Genomic DNA, 23,356 nt, shown 5'->3' on the forward strand with positions numbered 1-23,356 from the left:
CCAAAGTATAATAAGGTGTCAAGTATTGAACCGCAAGTTAAAATAAAAATCCATTTGTTGCTGTCAGTAAATGATGTAGATGCAAATCCTCTATAAATGACATTTATTTTCCTAAAAAAATGTATGACACAAGCAGTTGCCGTTGTAAATAAAATACTTTGTTTAATCTGTTTTTATTCTTTGTTCTATTTCTGCACTGCTTTTCTTCCAAAGCCTGTTTGCAGTCACATTCTGGCTACATGCATGCACTCAAGCAATGTCTAAATAGCATTTTTCAGTACAGGTTTCATATTGGTAATAACAGAGGACCATGTCTGCATAATGTGCGTGGAAATAGACACTTGGGGGTTTATTTACTAAAGCTGGAGAGTCCAAAATCAGACTCCCTGCTGCATAGAAACCAATCAGCTTCCAGGTTTCATCGCCAAAGCTTCATTGAACAAGCTGAGGTTAGAAGCTGATTGGTTTCTATGCAGAAGGGAGTCTGATTTTGGACTCTCCAGCTTTAGTAAATAAACCCCTTGGGGTTTGATTTACTAAAGGTAAATATACTGTGCACTGCAAGTGCAGTTGCTTTAGATCCGAGGGGAAGCTCTAAAATGAGGCGATGCTCTGCTGATTTCTTTCATCCAATCATGTGCAAGAAAAAATGCTGTTTTTTATTTTCTTTGCGTGTTCCCCTCAGATCTAGAGCAACTGCACTTTCAGTGCATTTGCAGTACACTTCCAAATACACTTGCAGTGCACAGCCTATTTGCCTTTAGTCAATCAACCCCTTGCTGTCTGGGAGATAAGGAAAGAGAATTGTTACCCTGGAGCTTTATGACCAAATCACCAGGTATAATATTAAAGCTACATAGTAAAAAAAAAAAAAAGATACATTACGTAAATTATATTAACAAGTTAAAACCTTTATGAAATTTGAGTTTTGGGGATTACATATGATTTAGATATCTCCTCATTTTAAAACAATAACCTTCTTTTTAAAATGTTCTACTTTAAAAAAGCCATCAAAATGTGTTCTTCAAATCCAAAAACAATGATTCCTTTGAAATTGTCTGTATAGTCAAACATGTTTGATTATTTAAGAGAACATATAGTTTAGTTTGGGAAATTCCTATTGTTTTCTGTAAAAACAATGAATGCAACGATTGGCAAAATTACTAGATATAGCATGGTGAGCCAACCTAAATTTGTTTAATGGACAGAGTGGACATTTGTCTTAGGTCCAGCATGACAGATGGTCTGTTATATCTCTTAGCCAGTGGTGGATTACAAAAGAGGCAGCGGGTGGTAAACTAGAGGGCCAGGGGCTGTAAATTGAATCCTAGACCTTTCCCATGAAGATGAGTGTTAAATCTATGGCTTGTACAAGAGAAGAAATGAGAAAGTGCTAAGGGCTGGTTATTGAATTTGGGAAGATGATCTTATTTATTACAAGTACGTACAATACAAGAATATTGTGAATGTTGATAAGTAAATAGATCAGTGAGTAATGAAGCTCAGCTGATGTGTTCACAATGGGGAGCCATCACAAGTGCAATGCCCAGGGAGCAAGGGGGTAATACTTAGTCACTGCTCATAGAAATGGATTCTATATTAAAATTTTTTTTTAAAGGAATGTATATTCTTATCACTTTTTTAAAATATATGTAAGAAAAGATCAGATTGCATTTGACCACCACCACTCCCTGCTGTCAAAATGCTGCATTAAGTGTAATTTAAAAAAAAACAAAAAAAAAAACATGCTTTCAGTGGGCTCCCCTAGGCAAGGTGATGACAGTCAGGCTTCTTGTGGGTTTGTGAGTTACTTGGTAAGTTGAGGAACTCAAATATGGGAGAACATTCACCTGTGCAGGGCAGTAGTGTGCTCTCTCTTTACTGAGCTTTCGCAAGATCCCTGTTAGGTCCAGTGGCATCAGCGATAAAAAACCAAAATTGGTCTGAACCTGGGAGTAAGGTGAGTATTTAATGCATTTTCCTTCATTTTTTTTCTTAAAGCAGAGCTCCATACAAAAGGGGAAGTTCCACTTTAAGTACTGGACCTCTGCTCTTGTGAGGAATTGGCACCTTTGGGGAGCGGGTACCTGATTTTGACAGGTATCTGCTCTCATTTCCGCTGCTTCTGCCTAGGCCAGTGGTGGGCAACCTTTTTTTTCAACTGAGCCAAATCTCGCCAAAACCACGATTGAAATTTATTTTGAGAGCCACATTTTTAAAACTGAAAATACATCCCCCATATAGTAATTCATCCCCCATATAGTAATTCATCCCCCATAGTAATTCATCCCCCCTATAGTAATTCATCCCCCATATAGTAATTCATCCCCCATATAGTAATTCATCCCCAATAGTAATTCATCCCCCATATAGTAATTCATCCCCCATATAGTAATTCATCCCCCCTATAGTAATTCATTCCCCATATTGTGTCAATTCACTTACCTTTGCTCTGCGCGTTCCTCTCGCCGTGTTCCCGCGCCGTTCCGGTCTTCAGGGCGGACTGTGAGAGGAGTTTGTCACGCTGCCCCGCCTACATCCTGACAGCCAATGTTTGCCACGCTCCGCGGGCCGGATTAAAAGGTCCGCCGGGCCGTATGCGGGCCGTAGTTTGCCCATTGCTGGGCTAGCTGCAGAGTCCTGACTTTTGGGGCGGCCGCCCAAGAGGAGGGAGGGGAGCGGGCGCCCGGCACACAGAAGAGCCGCATTAATGTGTGTAAAGAGCCGCATGTGGCTCACGAGCCGCGGCTTGCTGACCACTGGCCTAGGCGATCGGAACAGGAAATTGTCCTCCCTCCCCGGAGTCTTCTGGGACATGTGACAGGTCCCAGAAGACTATGGGACCATTCACAAGGTGCAGAGCTACTCGTGCATGCACAGTGGGCACCCGGCTGTGAAGCCACAAACTGTCACAGCTGGGTTCCCACACTTAGGATGCCAGGACTGGGGAGCAAGGACATGGCAAGGAAACCGGCTGCTGTGAGTACATCACTGAATTGTAGGACAGGTTGACAGGCTGTTTTTTAAAAGTCAGCAACTACAGTTTTTGTAGCTGCTGACTTTTATTTATTTTTTTTTTAGGTTTGACTGGACAACCAATTTAATGTAGCACTTTGTGAACAGGGGGTAGTGGCAGCCACATATGTGGACCTTGCACCAAAATGCAAGGTCAGCAAATGTGGCTGCCACTTTGATAAACTTATCAATATGTGTGTAGCACCCTCCTAGGTAGGCTGCTAGGCTGTACATAGTCTAGTTTAGTATAGTGTGGTGTCCTGCTTAACAGGAGACTGATAGCTAAGACAGCAGCTTATCTGCTTAACAGGAAGCTGCAATTGTTTAGTGAGAGATCCTGTGTGGCTCACAGTGCTGCTGTGATTGGCTTGGAAGATTCTGGGTGAACAGGAGCGACCCATGCAGATCAGCAGCATGAATATGGATGCAGTTCCAGACAATTTTAGGGAGTAGTTCCCCTGAGAATGCTGGGTACTAGTATTTATATTTGCTGAGCACATGTGATCTGGGATCTTCCTCTTCCTGTGAGAAGGGAGTTCCAGCCAGGGGAGGCAACTGCCACCCTGGCTCATGCTGCCAGGAGGCCTCAAGTGGGCGACCTGAAGGCCAGAATGCTGAAACCCAGGATGTTTCTGAGAGCTGACTGAGGGGGATGTCTACAGATCTTACTGTATCTGGTATGACAGAGGAAGGTGACCTGCAGCAAGGGCCTCGTGAGTACAGACAGGGATGCTGGGACTTGTGCTGTTTGTGCTGCTCCCCTCAGGGGCGGACTGACAACTCACGGAGTCCCCGGGCAATAGGGGATCATGGGGCCCCTGTGTCCTTGCCCAAACTCAAAAAAGCCTATGAAAAAGGTACCAGGGGCATCTCATGGGGCCCCCTACTGACCCCGGGCCCTCGGGCAGTGCCCGAGTTTCCAAGTGGTGAGTCCGCCCATGGCTCCCCCTTGAGATCTTCATAGTCAGCTGCTGGGCGTAAGCTAGAGGGGACACTGGCTGGTGTCCAGGAGAGCAATTGTCCACTAAGTCTGCATATCCATAGAGCGACTGTGCTCCATTCTTGTACAGTCTACTACACAGTTCCACTTAGAAAAAGCTGTTCTTAATTGTGCATAGTTTGATTCGGGGTATACTACTATATCCCTTCCCTATCCCAGTTCCAAAAAAACAAATAAAAACAAAAAAATTACAACCATAGACAGATCATTAGAGTAACAAGTAGAAGTTGTGTGCACGTGACTAAGGAAATGCTGTGTGCTTGGCCATGGGTAGAAATCTAGGGGAAAGCCTGGGCAAGAGCCGGGGGTAGCGCTACATGTGTTATTGTTTTCAAGACAAATTCCAATGCAAAGCATTGCAACCATGATCAAATAATGAATTTAAACAGAATTATATAGCAATGTCATATTGCTTTAAACGTAAATGTAACGTAAATGTATAGCAATGTATTATTTCTCACTCACCTAGATATATCAAGTGATACATCAGTTAAAAAATACCAAAGCAGTGTATTTTAGATCTAGGCCAACTTGCGGATGTGCTTTTTTAGGTTTCTGTTGTGGAAACAGTAGAACAGCCACAGAAGCTGCCTTTAAATGTGGTCTGAATTGCACAGGCATAGAGACTATCAAGATTGCTGAATGAAGGCAGATGTTTTATTAATTCAGCTCTGTCATTTTGACTGTAATAAATATAATGAAGGATTAGTACTCATGTAAATGTGCTTGACTATCTATAGAGAAGAAACAGCATCCCAAAATATACATCATGTCAATAATGTACATGACTACATTTTCGCACTTGTTACAAAACAGTTGTAATGCTAACACAGTGATTCATGATTCTCACACAGACCAGGAGAGTAGTAAACTGCTGCAAAGGACTCAGAGCTTTGTACTCAGGATCACAATCACCTGACATTTTGCCACCACCCTGCACATGAACCTTATACTGACTCGAAAAGTGCACATGCTTTTTTTACAGTGTTGACACCATACTCAGTGATATCACCCTGGGAGAGCAGCTTGTAGAGTAATACAGTACCAGCATTGGGCATTACTTTAACCACCTGCCCTCCAGAGGATTTACCCCCCCTTCCTGACCAGACCATTTTTTGCTTTACAACTCTGCGTTATTTTAACTGACAATTGCACGGTAATGCAACACTGCACCCAAATTAAATGTACGTCCTTTTTTTCCCACGAATAGAACTTTCTTTTGGTTGTATTTGATCGCCTGTACGGTTTTTAATTTCTGTGCTATAAAAAAAAGACCGACAATTTGGAGAAAAAAACAATATTTTTGACTTTTTGCTATTAAACATGTCCAGTAAAAAAATTTAAAAAATCAACTTTTGTCATAAGTTTAGGCCAAAATGTACGTCTGCTACATGTCTTTGCTAAATAAAATCTCAATATGTGTAAATTAATTGGTTTACATGAAAGTTATAGCATTTACAAATGGCGGTATAGATACTGGAAATGTTTTTTTTCACTAGTAATGGCGATCAGTGACTTATAGTGGGACTGCAGTGGGCATTCTGACACTGGGTGGAACTGACTTGGTGTTACTGACATTCCCAGTGACACCAATACAGTGATCAATGCTAATAAAAAGCACTGACACTGTACAAATGGCACTGGGCAGGAAGGGGTTAACTTGAGGGGCGATCAAAGGGTTAACTGTGTGCAGGGAGTGTTTTATTAGGAGGCTGTGTCAGTGTGCTTCACTGTAAGCACACTGCTTTGGATAGCTGTGCTGGACACAGCCATCCAAAGCAGTGTACCTGAGCTGACAGGGCGGAGATCAAAGGGTTAACTGTGTGATGTTTCACAGTAAGATGTCTGTGCTTTCAATTGTAAGCACACTGCTTTGTATGGCTCTGCTATGCAGAGCCATACAAAGCAGTGTGCTAGAGCTGACAGGGGAGAGAACTGTATTGTTTACATACAGTTCTCTCCCCCCATCAGTAATACTTGGTGATCACCGGGTGCCGGTGAGTAATCACCGGCTGGGACCCGGAGATTGACAGCTGAGACCGCAAATAGTGCACGTACCCCTACCCGGAAATGAAAAATTACACATATATATATATACACATGATTTTGCGCACCCCGGCCGCCCTGTAGCAGTATTTCCCCTATAGGGCGACAGGAAAGCGGTTAATGTATAAGGGAACTCCGGACATAATAAAAAACCCTTGCAGTGCTGACTGTGTTGACTTTTCAGTGTAATTTCTGTCTGCTGCTTCATTCCTCTGCTATCAGCATGAGTCACTTCTGACAAGTTTTCCTGACACCAAGAGAAAAAGAGTGATGGGGAGGGATCTCTAGCACACAGCCTGTAATTGGCAGCCTCTTCTCTGTTCCTGGGTTCTACGTGAAGGGGGAGGTGGGGTGTCCCTTATCTCCAATCAGCTCTCAGAGCTCTTCTCACTGAGCTTTGCAGTGTGTTATTTCAGCTCTCTGCTCCTGTTTTCTGAAAGCTCAGACAAGCTTTATAACAGATGTAGAGAAGAGAAGACAGCAAATAAACATGTACAACATATGTAAGGGAATTTGTTTTTTCTCTGTTTATCACCTGAGGCCAGTCACTTCACTGGGTATGTGTAAGGGTTTACAACCACTTTAAGTCCAGGGGGTTGTGGAAGATGCAGTATTACTTACCTTCTCCTTGCTCAAGCAGTCTAAACTTGATTTGTAACCCTGGAACCTTCTTTTTAAGCCACTCCACAGAGATTGCAGGTCTATTAGCAGGTCCACAGGCCAAAACTTTGGGCAGGGAAGAGGGCAGCACTGGAGTCTGCTGGAGTGGAGTGTTAAATAAGTAATTCAGTCTTTCATCCTAACCCCTGGACATAACCCTTTCACTGCCAGAGCCATTTTTACTTTTTTTTTTTTTTTGCACATGTTAAAAAAAATCATTTTAGGCCCATAGATTAGTTATAACTCCCCAATATTATATATTTTGTAAAGCAGAAACCATGAATAACCCAGAATAAAATGGTGGCAGTTCCATTTTTATGTAGCACAGTATTTGCACAATGATTTATCAAATGCAAAATTTCAGTATAAAATACTCTGAAGTTTTTCAGGGCACACACAATACACATGTTTTACACACATTTTTAAAATCATTTTAGGCCTAAAGATTAGTTAAAATTGCGAAACATAATATATTTTTTGAAAGCAGAGATCCTGAAGGATAAAATGGTGATAGTTCTAGTTTTTCATGTAACATAATATTTGCTTAACAGTTTATTACGCGGAAAATGTCATAAAAAAATACAGTCAGTTCAGTTTAGAGCCCAAAATGCAATATATTACCCATTTATAAATATAAAATATGAGGTTATGTCGAGTAAATAGATATCTAACATGTCAAGCTTTAAACTGGGGTGTGTCTGCAAAATAACAATGAATTTTGGTAACTTACATTTTTCATAGGCAACATTTTAAAAGCCCCCTTCAGGTCATCAGTTTAGAGTTAACTGTGAATAATAGGCCTAGAATTATTGCTCTCATTCTGGTGTGAATGGTGGTATGTAATATAAGTATCGTAAATGACGTTTTTGTGCGTAGGTGCTTCAACGGGTGTGTTTACAATCTTTTGTATGCGTACGTGGGGCGAGGTGGGCTAAACATTTTGGGGGGAAGTTTTTAAGTGCTTGGGTGTAACGTTATCACGAAAACTTTATATCACATAGGGGGACAATAAGTCCACATGTGTGAAATATTTTTAATACATGTTCTCTATAATGAGAAATCATGGGTATTTTAGATGACAAGGCACATGCTGACTCTGATCTGTCCGGATGCCCTGTAGAATGAAGAGGGAGAAGAATGGTGATCTTAAATTCCCAGAATGCTACACTGGCTGTGTGGGCACGTACAGTGCATCACCCACGAGAGGTAATACAGCAGGGACCTGGGGGTGGGGAAGGTGGACGGCGGATTTTCACCGTTTCATTTTTCTGAAAAGGTGAACTAACATTTTAAAGAAAATAAAATAGCATATAAAATTGCCACACAAGCCATTTTGTAATCAAATGTTATTACAAGTTGTCTTTCCATTTTAAACTGAAGTAGTTGTAATTTTCTAAAACTGCCAAAACATTCAATGCAATACGGCAACCTGGAGGCATTCTGTACATCGTTAGTACACAGAACACCCCCAGGAATGTAATGTCCTGCTTTTGTGATTGGCTCACTGATTTTCTCAGACTTCTGCACTGTGGTACAAGTCAAATTTATCCTGTGCATAAGTAATTTCATTATGAGTGAGATTCCATAAGTAATAATTACTTTTAAAAGGAAACAGACACTGCAACTTTCCTAATTAGAACACTGAAAGTGCATTGGGGGGGGGGGTAAAATGGGTCAGACCGACCCATTCAGATATCAGTCTTGCCAGGACATAGTGGAATCAAAAGCTTTTTTCTTCAGAAGTAGAAAAAAGAAGTACATATGAACATGGATTTCCCAAAGGGGATTTTTTTTCATGACAAAGTTACACTTTCAGAAAGGGATATCCAGATTTCACTGTCAGCAGTGAATGAAAGCCATTAACCCTATATGCAAATGTGAAGTGAATGAACAGAGTATGACAGATGAACCAATAATTTGCTGCTTTATGAATATTTCCAGTAGCTTTGCTGAGATTGTGACACAATGCTTGCATATACTGTATACAGTCAGGTCCATAAATATTGGGACATAGACACAATTCTAACATTTGCAAACTGTTGTAATTCCTACACCGTTCACCTGATTTGGATGTAGATACCCTCAAATTAAAGCTGACAGTCTGCAGTTAAAGCACATCTTGCTCGTTTCATTTCAATACCATTGTGGTGGTGTATACAGCCAAAAATGTTAGAATTGTGTCAATGTCCCAATATTTATGGACCTGACTGTATGTACAGGCATGAGTCTTTGGGCTTTTTATTCCGGCTCCAGTCTGGCATTGTCTTTATACCAAAGGAACTATAAACCACGCATGATCACTTGCTTTTAAAATAGGATATTGTAAAAAATAAATCATGCAATTTACCTATTGTTAATAATGCCAAACTTCAGGCACTGGCCAGAAAATTTAAACTAAACTTTGTCTAAGGCAGGCCATACATTATGCAATTTTGTTTCCTTCAACCACCAGTTGAAGGAAAGAAAATGCATAGATTCCCCTATCAATACAGTCAGTGTTAATGGGGGAATCCAGCAGCACTATTGTGTTCTACTGGTGGGGAGCGCAGGGAGCCTTCCCCAGTGGCAGAATACAATGTTCACTGCTGGTGGCTAGAGCTGCCAGCAGATATTGCATAAAAAAAACCCAACAGGCTGGTTGTACTGAAGACAATTGATAGATTGACTTCAGTGCAACTAGCCTGCCCATAGATGAATCAGAATTCATCTGGTTCCTTCTGAACTGGCTGGATTTCGATCCATCTATGACCAGCCTAACATACTGGAAAGCAGGGCAGTATAAAGGAAAACTGCACCTTATCTGAAGTTGATCTCTGGGTAGAGTTGAGTAACATATACTAAGATTTTTATAAAACTATCCACCTACACTTTAAAGTACATAAACTAGTTTCTCAGTTCTAAATAAGACTGTCTTGCTCTAGCAACAAATCAGATTGTTTCTTGCATTGTTCTAGAGCAGGTTATAACACTAAAGAGAGAATTAGATCTGCATTGCAATAGGAAGCGTGGGTCGTTCTTACAGACAGTAATAAATAAGGTCACTAATGAAGTAAACTAGTGAAAACAGATATTACATCAGTTGCTGTGATTTACTAAATACCATAAGTTCCTATCAAAACCTGGATCACCTGCTGGTGGCACTGTGCTTCCCAGAGCAGGGGGGCTGTAGTTCTGGTGTTCCCCAGTGGGTACTCCCAGCAGCCAGCAGTTTCTAGTAATCAGTCTCCACCTGATGCTTGCTGCTGAGAGGGTAATTGGTCTGTCCTCTGCTAGTACACTTTGCGTCAGTGTTTTGCTTTGCTTGCTGCCAGATACTGTGTGCTATTTATCCTGCTCCTGATCTTGCTCTTGCCCTACATCCTGTACATCCTGCTTTATTTCTGCTCCCCTTGTACCTGATTCCAGTCCAAGTTCCCTCTTCCCATCTGTTCCCTGCTTCTTGAGTTTACCTTGTTTATCTTTGTTCCCCATTTTTGTCCATATTGTATAGTTAGTTTGTAGTTAGGTTTCCTGTTATATGGTTGTGGTTCACTTGTAATTTTATGTTTGCTATGTCTTTTGTGCTTGGATGTCTTTTGTAATACTGTTAGTAAATTTACTTTACTATACATAGTCTGGTCTCAGTTTCCTAGGGTAGCTACGCAGATCTGACCATCTCTGCTCAGATTCCTGACAGTGCCATTGCACATTTGTTAGTACATTTCACTTCCTTGCATTGGGCCAATATACCAAGTACTGTGTTAGAAGAGTTACCATGTGTCACACTAAGTGTCACTCAGTTACTACAGGATTTGTTTTCTATATTCTGCAAAAAACCTGGTTGATCCTGCTGTCCTCTATCTCTCCCTTCTGTCCATGCCCCCAATTCAGCTGGAGATTTTGCAGATCAGTATTGGCAGCTAGTGTATATGCTCATTGTTCAGTCAGTTCTATGCTGAGCATTTTCTTCCAATCACATCTGAGCAGCTCATGTCACTACACATGTAGGCATATACACAGTGGTAAATGACAGCCTACTCCCACCCTCTTCCTCCATGCCCACTAATAAGCTAAACACAATGGGGGGGGGGGGAATATTGCATCTTGATTTATGGAGGCTTCAGGCTGGAGGGGCGTGACACAGACTATGATTAGCAGATATCTACCCACACCATGTTATTGACAAAAAAATATTAAAGATTTGATTTCAAATATATATTTGTATGCTGATTTAAAACAGTTTATTGATAATTATTTATTTTTACTCTATATTCCAAAGGCTGTTTTTTTGTTTTGAACTTATGACCAGCAGCAGTGGACTAGAAGCTCCTCCTGTCACTTTTTTCCTGCAGCCAGGCTGGGAAATAATTGAGTCACATGACAGCTGTGTATCAATTAGGAAAAAGGTGCTTAATTTTTTTTAATTTAAAATACTTTAATATTTTCCGTTTGTCTGACATTATTTAAAGGTCAATATATCATATTTTGGGTGAAGTTATAGGGTCATTAAACCTTATTTGTAAGAGTGAAAGGTGCCAGCTAATAAAGTTTACATCTTTTTTGCATTCTCTGTTACAAATATGGCCCAAAATTTTTTAGAAGCACACAATCATACCTTCCTCAGTGTATTAATATAGATAATTTCATCAATGCACAGTTTCTTTTGTAAACACATGAGCAAGAAAGATAAAGGTTTAGTGGACTAAAGCTTGAGACAAAATTCTCACATTTCCTTGTGGTAGAAATGGCCCTGCAAAGCCGAGAGCAACACAAATGTTCATAAAGGCAACATTCTGTATCGTATTCTACTCCTTGTTCTGGCGTTGTGAACTGTTAATTGTGAAAATAAGGTAATAATTTTCAGATGCTTGATTTGATTTATTTTGACAGAGTAAAGGAGGTGGATGCCTGAGAAAGTGTAGGAAGTAGCTATGGTATTTCAGATTATACTGTATGCAGAATACAGATCTCTTCACGCCTCTCTAAAGGTGCTGATACATTGCTACACCTACAACAAAGGAAGTGTGAAAGTGTTTCATTTGCTCTACAATATTTTGCTAATCATATTGCATCTGAATCATTAAAATTGAAAAGAAGACTTGACTGATAAGTTATGTGGCCTTTGTTGGATTATTTATTGTTCCCCTCAAAAATAATATTTGTTTGTTTACAAACTGGGTTCAATAACTCCCTAGATCTTGCTCATTTGGGTTTTTCATAAATGTACGAGGAACACAATTTTTAGTTTTTAAATAATTTTCTGCTGATAAGATGTATACTAGCAGTATATTAAATAATGTTTATTATTATATTATGTACACCTGAGTTTCACCACGCAGATACATGTTTCCTCTCATGATAACTCCAACAAGGTCACCAGGTTTTCTGCAAAAAGTCTGGCATGTAAATGATACCTGTTATTAGCTAATTTAAGTTATAGCTGATCCACGTTTTTAGAAAATGTTAGGTTCCTTCAATGTAATAATTGAAGAAGGAACTTAACACGTTCCCTAAGCTTGCATCTTTATTTAAGTTAGCCCATGAAGGGTATCATTTGGACTCTAAACTTTCCACAGTAAAACGGGCCCAGATATTGATAAAACCTCCCTGCAGACCCCCACCTCTATTGTACCATGGATGTGGGAATGAGGCCTTTGTCCTTGTCAACACCAATCAACATGCAAGGTATCTTCCCCATGTTGAGGATATGTGGTCTCTTTCTTTACTGGCTGTCACACTGGAAACCTAGATAAGGGTCTGGTATAGATTTGGGGGAGATTGCTGTTTTTTTTCTTTTTGCATGGGGTTCACATTAAAAATCCATACCAGACCCCTATCTGGGATAAGGGTTTGATATGGATTCTGGTGAGGGACCTAACATAATTGTTCCCCTCTGTTTGAGGTCTAACTCAAAATGCGCACCAGGCTCTTATCCAAACATGCATCCTGGGTGGCCAGAAAAGGAGGGGACAAGAAAGCATGTGGCCCTTCCTGATCCAAACTGGGGCACATGTCTTGCAGAAGAAAACATGAAAAAAATAGTTGTGGGGTCAATTCCAAATTCTTTCTATGCCTTTATCCTAGATAGGGGTCTGGTATTGATTTTTTTAAAGGGACCTCACTAATAAAAATACTAAAAATAAAACAGTGTAGGGTCCAACTAAATGCATTCCAGACCCAATATCAAAGCATGGGGCAGCAAGGTCGATGACATTGATCTAATGTGGCCATATTAGGTCAATGATGTCTCAAGCATTCACACCCCTTTGTAACATCAGCTGGCGCCTTAGCCATCAGAATACAAGAGCCCAGCTGGGGGATACATTCATAGATTTTTACCATGGATGTTTAGTATGAGTGAAGGATTCTACTACATTTCTTTAGTTCAGCCCGCAGGCTGAATGAAAGAAATCTGACAGTGTATGGCAGATTAAGAGTTACCAACCTTGTTACCAAATAAAAATAGAGATAATAGTCTATGAAGTTATATCTGGAAAATTTATTTTAGTGCAAAAACGCAAGCTACAATTTCATATAGAATATGTATTCATTAAAGATTGTACCAAAAAGGTACAATATAGATGGTACAATTTATGATATACAGTATATTTGCTTTTCATGTCAAGTAAAAAATATTATATTTAAATGGGCAACTAAGTGTAATCCCTTCCTTTTTATGGGCACATGTACTGTATCTAATATACTGTATGTAAACTGTTCAGCATAAATTAGTACACCCCTTTTCAAAAGTAAGATTTGAATCAATATCTCAATGAACACAAGAACAATTTTCAAAATGTTCAAAAAAATTAGTTTTATAGAACATTTGTTTCGCTCATTACATGAAAGTAAAGTTAATAATATAACTTAGATTACAAAATCTTCAGTTTTACTCAAATTAGTTAACGGAAAAATGAATATACCCCACAACAAAAACTACTACATCTAGTATTTTGTATGACCTCCATGATTTGGACAGCACCAAGTCTTCTAGGCATGGAATGAACAAGTTGGCGACATATTGCAACATCGATATTTTTCCACTCTTTAAGAACAACCTCTTTTAGAGCCTGGATGCTGTATGGAGAGTGGTACTACAGTTGTCTCTTCAGAATTCCCCATAGGTGTTTGATTGGGTTCAGATCAGGAGACATACTTGGCCACTGAATCACTTTCATCTTGTTCTTCTTCAGAAATGCAACAGTGGCCTTTGATGTGTGTTTTGGATCACTGTAATGTTGGAAAAGTGCACGATGACCAAGGGCACAGAGTGATGGTAACCTCTTCTCTTTCAATATAGAGCAGTACATCTGTGAATTCATGATACCATCAATGAAATGCAGCTCCCTGACACCAGCAGAACTCATGGAGCCCTAAAGAAAGACACTCTTACCACCGTGTTTCACTGTAGGCACCATGCATCTTTCTTTGTACTCACCTTTGCGAATCCATACAGTTTTGAAGCCAGCTGTTCCAAAAACATTTATCTTGATCTCATCTCTCCAGAGTACAGAGACCCAGTAGTTGTCATCTTTTTCAGCATGGGCTCTGGCAAATTCTAGGTGGGCTTTTTTATGCATGGGCTTTAGGAGAGGCTTCTTTTGTGGATGACACCCATCCTGTATTGTGTCCCAGAAAAAAATCACCCCAGTTTGGCTTTCTACTTCTTTAGCTAATTGCAGTGAATTTCAACCCTTCTCATCAGAAGACGCTCCTGTTGAGGTGTTAACTCCGTGGGCGGCCTGGAATTCTCTGTGAGATGGTTTACTTCCATCTTTGCTAAATTTTTGTATCACTTTTGCTACAGTATTCTGACTGATAAGTAAAGCTTTTCCGATCTTGTAGCCTTCACCTTTCTTGTGTAAAGAAATTATTTTCTTGCTCAGGCCTTGTGACATGTCTCTTCCATGTGGTGCCATTGCTGACAGCATGAAATGGGAAGGGGTTTTCTTGTTAAGTAACACCCTTTTATAATCAACTGTCTGCTGGACACCTGTTTAATGAATAATTAGACTCACCTGCAGTTGAATTCTTGCTAATTAGGATTTTGTTGTCTAAAATTTAGCTTTCCTCCTAAGACTTTCGTTCGGGTGTATTCATTTTTGCAACATGGTCTTGAATGAACTTGTTAGGAAAAATACTTTTTTGTGTGTGCAAATTAACAAATCTCGTTTGCAATCAATGGCCTGCATTTGTGGTAGCATTTTGTAGCATAGTGTCCCATAGAAAATGTTGATTCTGAAAGGAAAGGTTTTCTGACAACTCTGTTGGGGTGTACTCATTTATGCTGAGCACTGTATGTCATGCTCTGAATCAGTTGATAGCTGTTATTATGGGTATACTTTAACATAAAGTAGTTTAACCAACACAGACAGCACAAAAAAGGGTCAGTGTTAAAAATGGTTCCATTCTAAAAAAAAAATTTTGGCTTTAAATACATTTTTAATTTTGCCATTACTATTCTGCTAGTGGCTACTGCAGTAATAATGAAATGGTTAAAAACTTCTAACAATGATTCTCAACCTGAGCAATCAACTGACAATGTATTCGTTACTAAAATCAGCACTGTCATAAATGTTAGCCTTGCTTAAAAAAAATAAAAAATAAAATAAAAAACAAAAAAATGAAATATGTTTTATGGAAACCGTATAGTAGGAATGCCTAATGCCTCATGCCCATGGTCATGGAATTGTTGAACTATAACCAAGTTAAACTAGTTTTTGTTTAATAATTTTATCTATTTTTAATTTATTTTTGCATTCATTCAACTTTGCATTCTCCTGCCTATTATTTTTCATGTTTGTCAAAATATATAAAAACAATTGATTGAAATAAGTAATATGGTCTTTGGGCTGGGAAAAACAGGCCCTGTACATCTGCTGTGTACAGCTGCCATGGTTAATAATAAAATGAGTCACACAGTGGAGCAGCTTATAATGCTTCAGCAGACCTCCTTCATATATCCTTCATTTCTGCTCCCCCATTTCCCCTTGCATAAACTTTGGCTGCTGTCCCAAACTCCACTGAGACCTCCAAAACAATGCTGTTGAAGGACAGCTACAGTAACTAGCTCAGTGGATATTAAATAATAAACATGAAACGATAAATATAAAGATAAATAGCAAACAGACACAAACACAGGCAATAAATAACATGGAAACAACAAAATTTAACATTAATAACTAAGACACAAAGAGCCACACAAATGTAAACGTTGCTGTTATGTTACAAATCATGTTAGAGACAGAAAAAAAAATTAGCTAATGCCCAACTTCAGCCAAAACGTTTTAGAACACCTATTAGGCATTTTATTCTGTGGCCCACTTGGGAAGTTGAAAAGAATTCCTTTCACAGGGTTCTAGTGACATTCTGTTACACCCTGACCTATAAGGTGTCACCTGGAACTGAGCAAGAGCTCTGGAGACACTGGCAGATATAGAAACCCACCAAGTTATAACTCTTCCCTATTCTATTCCCATTTCACAAGCCTTGGGGGTTATGTACATACAGGCTTGGATGACCTGAGGTCTGTTAGACTTTGACTCAACAAAGAACCCAAACAACAACTTAGACCTATCTCAGAGAATTAAATAAATCCTACAGGCAATGCCTTCATACATAATTGAAAATTGTAGGTAGCATTTGAATGTAAACCAAGTCCAATGCCTTTATACAGCCTTTAAATTCCTCCCTTGGCATGTTAACCAGAATGTTTGAAACTGTTGCTGGGCACTGAAAGGCTTTGGGCGCCGCTCCAAGACATAAAGACAAAGATTACTCTACCGGTATACAAAAAATTGGAGTTGGCGTTCCAGTATGGTTCCAGAAGCACAAGTCATGAGAAAGGACAGATGCCGCTCAACCACCCAGCCATGTCCTCTGATGTGTTTGGCCCGCTCAGCGGGACTTGGTCGCAGAGGTTGCTGCTGCTGGGTGCTGCCATTTTTGATGTTATGGCAACTAATCCATCCTAATCCATCAGACTCACCACTATCGCAATGCACTGTCTATACCTCCCATATGTGCAGTATTATAAGAGCTGGTTGCATGCTCCCAACTCTAAAACCTGCTTGTGCGCTCATTGTGACAATCATGTGACCTCTGATAGGTACACAATACATAATTGAAAATTGTAGGTAGCATTTGAATGCAAACCAAGTCCAATGCCTTTATACAGCCTTTAAATTCCTCCCTTGGCATGTTAACCAGAATGTTTGAAACTGTTGCTGGGCACTGAAAGGCTTTGGGCGCCGCTCCAAGACATAAAGACAAAGATTACTCTACCGGTATACAAAAAATTGGAGTTGGCGTTCCAGTATGGTTCCAGAAGCACAAGTCATGAGAAAGGACAGATGCCGCTCAACCACCCAGCCATGTCCTCTGATGTGTTTGGCCCGCTCAGCGGGACTTGGTCGCAGAGGTTGCTGCTGCTGGGTGCTGCCATTTTTGATGTTATGGCAACTAATCCATCCTAATCCATCAGACTCACCACTATCGCAATGCACTGTCTATACCTCCCATATGTGCAGTATTATAAGAGCTGGTTGCATGCTCCCAACTCTAAAACCTGCTTGTGCGCTCATTGTGACAATCATGTGACCTCTGATAGGTACACAAGGCTAAGGTCACACATGTAAACAGTGACATCGTCCCTAGGAGGAGGGAGAAGCTGTTGGAGCTGGTGCAAGCTAGAATCTAACACTCCCAAAAGTGACAGGCTTAAAAAAATAAACAAAAAATAATTTTAACAAACCAGAGATGCTACCTGCAAGTATGTGTTAATACCTTATGCAACAAGGCTTTAATTGATAAGATCAACTATGGTGACAGGGCCCCATTAAAGCAAACCTTCATGCAAAAAGGAAACTTCAATTCATCCTCTTTCTCTCCACAGCCTCTAACATGTTAGCGGCTTTTTTTTTCTTTGGACAGACACTGTCTCCTACTTCCTCAATTCTTGCCTAGATATAAATGATGCACGCTTGGCTCACCTCTGCTGCCTGTAGCCTCCTGGGACATGTTACACATCCCACGAGGCTACAGGACCACTCTCTATGCACTGTTCTGCATTGTGCATGCACAACTCACTGTTGTCTTCGAAATCCAAGATGGCGCCACTGGAGAACTGAAGCTCAATGAAGAATCGGCTGCAGGGAAGACAGCGCTGGACCCCATGGACTGGAACAACTTGTTTCCTAAAAGTTAGCAGATACAGTCATGTATACAAAGAGAGTGAAGTTTCTCTTTAGGCCTCATGCACAATGGACATTTTCCTCTTGATAGCAGCATTTTTGGCAGAAAAGCGCTTGAAGCATGTAAACGTGTACAACATATTTAGACGTGTTTAGGTACATCAAGCACTTGGAAGTTAATTAATTTAATTGGCCAGAATAATAATTTATTATGGCCATTAAAATGAATTAACACTCAAGCACTATGCATGCCTAGCTTTAATAGTAATTTAGACAGGTTTACACGCGTTTAGGCGAGTCAAGCGTTTTTCTGATAACATGCCGCTGCTTCTGGATGCACTGGTAGTGGATTTCTTTTTTTTACCTCTAAACACCCCTGCCTGCTTATTTTTGTAAATTTCCAACATATAAATACATGCAAAATCTGTTAAAATTTAAAATAGAGAAGCATTGCTGAGAACAAAGTGTGTTTATTACAACTTAGGCTTGTTTATTTGCTGGCATGTCCTTGTATCAGATACAAAAAACTAAGCACGCAAGGCAAACTGCACTTGATGTGTTATAAAGTATTAAATGTTTGTTTGAGAACTTTCCAAATAACAGTACTATCCAAGGAAATGACTTGTGGCTATGTCTAGCAAACAAAGCAATTTATGAAGACATAAACAGACCCGTCTGTACATTAGTGCCATACTGTATCACACCTGAATGACAGCACTAAGTGTTTATTCACGAAAAAATGTCATTTTCCCCTCTGATAATACAGCACAGTTTTAGCATTCTGTTCTGCTTCTCTGGGATAATACAGAGCGACTTCGAATTCCCAAACATTTGAAAACCTTGGAGTGTCATTCTTTATATTCACTGAACGGGCGGCCCATTTGGACTGATTTCACACGATAATGCATTTATCTTCCTTTTAAAGTCCTGTCTGTAACTGCTTTGGTTTTTAGGGAATATGTACCAGTCCCCATGTGGGACATGAAAGGTAAGGGACTTATTAAATGAAACAAAAATAAAATAGAGAAAAAAAACAAGGATAGAACAGATTTAAAAATGTGCTGAAGTAATTTTCATGTTATATGCAAAGCCTTGGAGAAACCAAAGCCTTGAGGAAATGGTAGACTGATCAAGAATGTTCTATACACTTCTCCAACTTTTAAATGTAGTGGTTTAGCTATTAAGGTCTTGAGTGCCGGGTGAAATGAATTGCTTGTATTGTAGTGTTATTAGTTGTCTTATTTGACCCAGAAGAAAGTACTCTCCGATTTTGCCCACTTAGCATATAGCATGTTAAAAGGAACCTCCAGACAGCAGGCCAACCTGTTTGCAGCCAATGCATCCAGGAAACATTGCAAGCATGCAAAATTGTCCTCAGAATTTACCGTAATATGAGTTATACAAAACTCAGCCTTAACAAAGCTTTGTTGGAATCACACAATCTAGCACAAAGATCCCTTATATGTTTGCAAGGTCATGGCTATGATAAAGGTGCACACTAAATAAATCTAATATAAACTTATTAGGCGCCTTGCCAGCAGATACACATTTTGTGAATTTAAAGCTCCACTTCTTCTGGTTCTGTGGATCTCCATTAGAAAACAAAAAAAGCAAAATCCACATTAAGGCATTCAGTGGTTACTAATCTGCAGTTATTTAACAAACTTTCCAGGGTATATTCAATAAAAAAAACTAAGCACCTTGCCTTGTACCTGACAACAAGGCACCCTTTCCCCCACCAACTTCATCACTATCACTGTAAAGGCAATGCAGGAATCAGTGAATTTGCTAACCACTTATTTTCATAGGTTCAGATATAAGGTCTGTTAGAAGACAAGGAATAAATAGGGATTTAGTTGCACAACAGAAATGGGGTGGGACATGCCCCATGAATAAGTTTATTGTTTAAATGTGGATTCAAGTTTGACCAAAATATACCTTTTATATAGACTTGTGGAGCACCCTCCTAGATAGCTAGGATGGTAGGTAAATGTAGTTCTTTTGGCTACTCTGTAATCATTGGAACAGGTATTAATTGCTTTTGGCTTGTTTGGAACTCACAGGCTGCAGGTTTGATTGCTCCCTCTTGCCTTGAGATTTCTAGAACATAGTGGGCTAGAAAGTCAGATGAACAACCTGAATATTTATGGTTCGTCAGCCAATCCCTGTGGAGGTGTGCCCATTAGGGGCTGGAGTCGGATATAAATAGTCTGAAGCCTGGAGCAGCCCTGTTCTTGTCCTACTGAAGATGTTCCACAGCCTTAAGGACTCTGCCCCTATGAGGCTGTTTTTTTCTGGCATTTGCTAGTGTTCATCGAGGTTCCAGCTGTTGCAGAGCTGGGGGGGGGGGGGCTGTTCCTGATCAGAGCTAATTAAGCAGTCTTGCCTAAAGGATCTGGTCTGTAGAGCTCACTGAAGTTGTAAAGGGTCTAGTTTTCCTATGGCATTGTGGATATTGACTTATTCCTCACTGAAGATTGTCTGGTGGATACTGGAAGGAGGCATCAGGTTATCCTGGGGCATTAGGAGTACTGATCTAAGCTCTAGGTCCTACCGACTGTATGCTGTTTTCCTTTGGGTGAAAGTGCCAGTGGTAGCCCTTAGCCATTATTTTGTTCTCTTGATGAGACAACTGTTCAGAGAAGTTTGGACTAGTGAAGTTTATTCAGCAATAAATCATAAAAAAAACCCTAGACTGTTTATTTGAGTTGGAATGAATGCACTGTTGCTGTACCTGGCTGCCTCTGCTCAAGTTTGGGAAAGAACCAGTTATATTACAGTGTTTCCTTTGCAATACCTGTATCAAAGTGTATATAAACCCTAAAACCCTATGTCAGCTGATATCACAGAGCAGCTCCAGGCTCTGGAAGGATCCCAACACTAATATCCAGTCTAATGTGCTTCTGAGAGCCTGAGCCCCTCTCGCCCCCTCCACAGCCCTGTACTTGGGGGGAAGAGCAGAGAGACGGTGACTGACAGTCACTGCTCTCTGCTCAGAGAACTGAACGATCAATGGTCATGTGATTGCTCAGTTCTTGGTGTTAGAGCCGGCAGAGGACAGCTGCAGCATCACATGAATACTGCAGCAGGGAGGCATGTATGTATGTTTAATTTTTATAAACCCCAAACTTCTCCTTGAAAGGAGATTTTTCAAGTACGCTAATGCTGGATTGTAAAAAAAAAAACACAGAAGGGAAGAAAAATGGGAAAATGTAGTAACTATTATCAACCAGAGATCAGCATTAGTTGCTCTGACTATATCAATTTTACTGTTGATTTCCAACTGGGCGATAACTGTTATGTCATCTTTATAAATATTTAATTTAGCACTATCACCTTATTAAAAAACTAAATGCAGCTTAATGAAAATGTGCACAACACAGCTTTAAAACAATACTATACATCACAGATAAAGCACAAAAAAGTGATTAACCATTTGACGCCCGGCCAATAGCTGTATGGCGGCCGGAAAAATGCACTAGCTTTCCGGGAGGCCGCCATTTTGCGCACTTGCAGAGCCGCGCAGCGGCGCGATCTGTCACCGGCCGTGTACCTCGGACACGGCCGATGACAGATCTGAGTATCGGCCCCGTTGCAGGTACCATGTGACCTGCTGTGACCAATCACAGCAGGTTACATGACAGTTGTATACAATGGATGGCTTCATTCATGCCATCCATTGTATACTAGTGTCTAGCTGTGAATGGTCACAGCTAATCACATGCACATGTCATGTGATTAGCTGTGGCCAAATCACAGCTAAGCACAAAAAAAAAAAAACCCTGAATGAATCGATGTCATAAGCAAATTGTGTGAAAAAAAAAATACTGATCACTTCCCCAAAGTAGTACAATGTTACTATGGTAACATTGCACTACTTTGGACATAGTGAAATATAAAAAAAAAATCTTAAAAAAAGAAAAAAAATGTAATAAAAAATTTAAAATAATAAAAAAAAATATATATTTTTTTTCACACTGTCACCAGTCAGTGTCCCTGATCACCGCCATGCCAGTTATATGATGATGCTGTACTGCACTGGTGACAGTATGTAAAAGAAAAATAGTGAAAATATTTTTTTTTATTTTTTCATTTTCCAAAAAATTATGACAAAAAAAATACAACTTCAAAAAATTTGCCATGCCTCTTATGAAGTACGTCGGACTGTCTACTCTGCAAAAAGGGGTCATTTGGTGGATATCTGTACTATTCTGACATTCTTGGACCTCAAGAAATTAGATTGGCTGTCAGTACTTCAGGATTGATCAATATTCAGATCTATACCATAGTTTGTGAACTCTATAACTTTCCTACAAACTAAAAATTACATCCTAATTTGGGTTATTTGCACCAAAGACATGTAGTAGAACACATCTTGACCTAAATTTATGAAGAACAATTATTTATTTGCAAACTTTTATAACAGAAACAAAGAAACATGTTTTTTTTCAAAATTTTCGGTCTTTTTTTCTTAATTTAGCAAAAAATAAAAACCCTGGTGATGATTAAATACCACCAAAAGAAAGCTCTAGTTGTGTGAAGAAAATGATAAAATTTTAGTTTGGGTACAGTGTTGTATGACCGCACAATTGTCATTCAAAGTGTGAGAGCGCTGAAACCTGAAAAATGGCCTGGGCAGGAAGGTGTAAAATTGCCCGGTATGGAAATGGTTAATGCATAAAAACCTCTTATCTTATAAAAACGTCCATATAAAAAAATCTTCATTACATAAAAATGAAAAATTCAGAAAAGAAAAAAACAATAATTGTAACTTTTTGACTTCTTTATAATCCATTGCTGTGAAAAATTTCCAGAAACAGTCTATCCTCTATTCCCAAAACAACAACAAAACACCACTATGTTAAAATTCAACATCCACCGGGTCATGCCCATGAGCATATGAAAATAAACAGCATTTTATTTGCCAGAATTTGGCAGAAAAAAAGGTAATATTACAATATGTATACGTGTTTATGCAAGTTTATGTGTGTATAATATTTGAGCATAAATGCATTCTATTGGCCAAATTATTAATTTATTCTGACCATTGGAATACATTTATACACATACTGTGCATGCATATGAGCATTTTTTTCTGCTCAAAAGCTCCTCTTCAAATATGCCTGTAAACACCTATGTGTGCATTTCCACATGGGCTAACATAGAGGTGCTTGTACAGGCTAGGTCACTTCATGCTTGCGCATTTTGCAGGTATAGCTATGTAAAACATTAAAAATAAGTGCCTATTCTGTTTAACCGCTTAAGGACCGCCCTATAACAGATATACTGCTACAGGGTGGCATCTGTGCGCAAAACCACATATATATATACCTGATTTCGCATTTCCGGGTAGGGGGTGCATGCGAGCCGCACGTGCACCCTACCCGTGCCGCCATTCGCGACTGCGGATCTCAATCACTGGGCGCGTGATGATTACCAAGCATCTCCCATGGGGAGGAAGATT

This window comes from Staurois parvus, unplaced genomic scaffold, assembly GCF_062004578.1.
Source record: "Staurois parvus isolate SC_StPar_1 unplaced genomic scaffold, SC_StPar_1.0 ptg000021l, whole genome shotgun sequence".
NCBI classification, from domain to species: Eukaryota; Metazoa; Chordata; class Amphibia; order Anura; family Ranidae; genus Staurois; species Staurois parvus.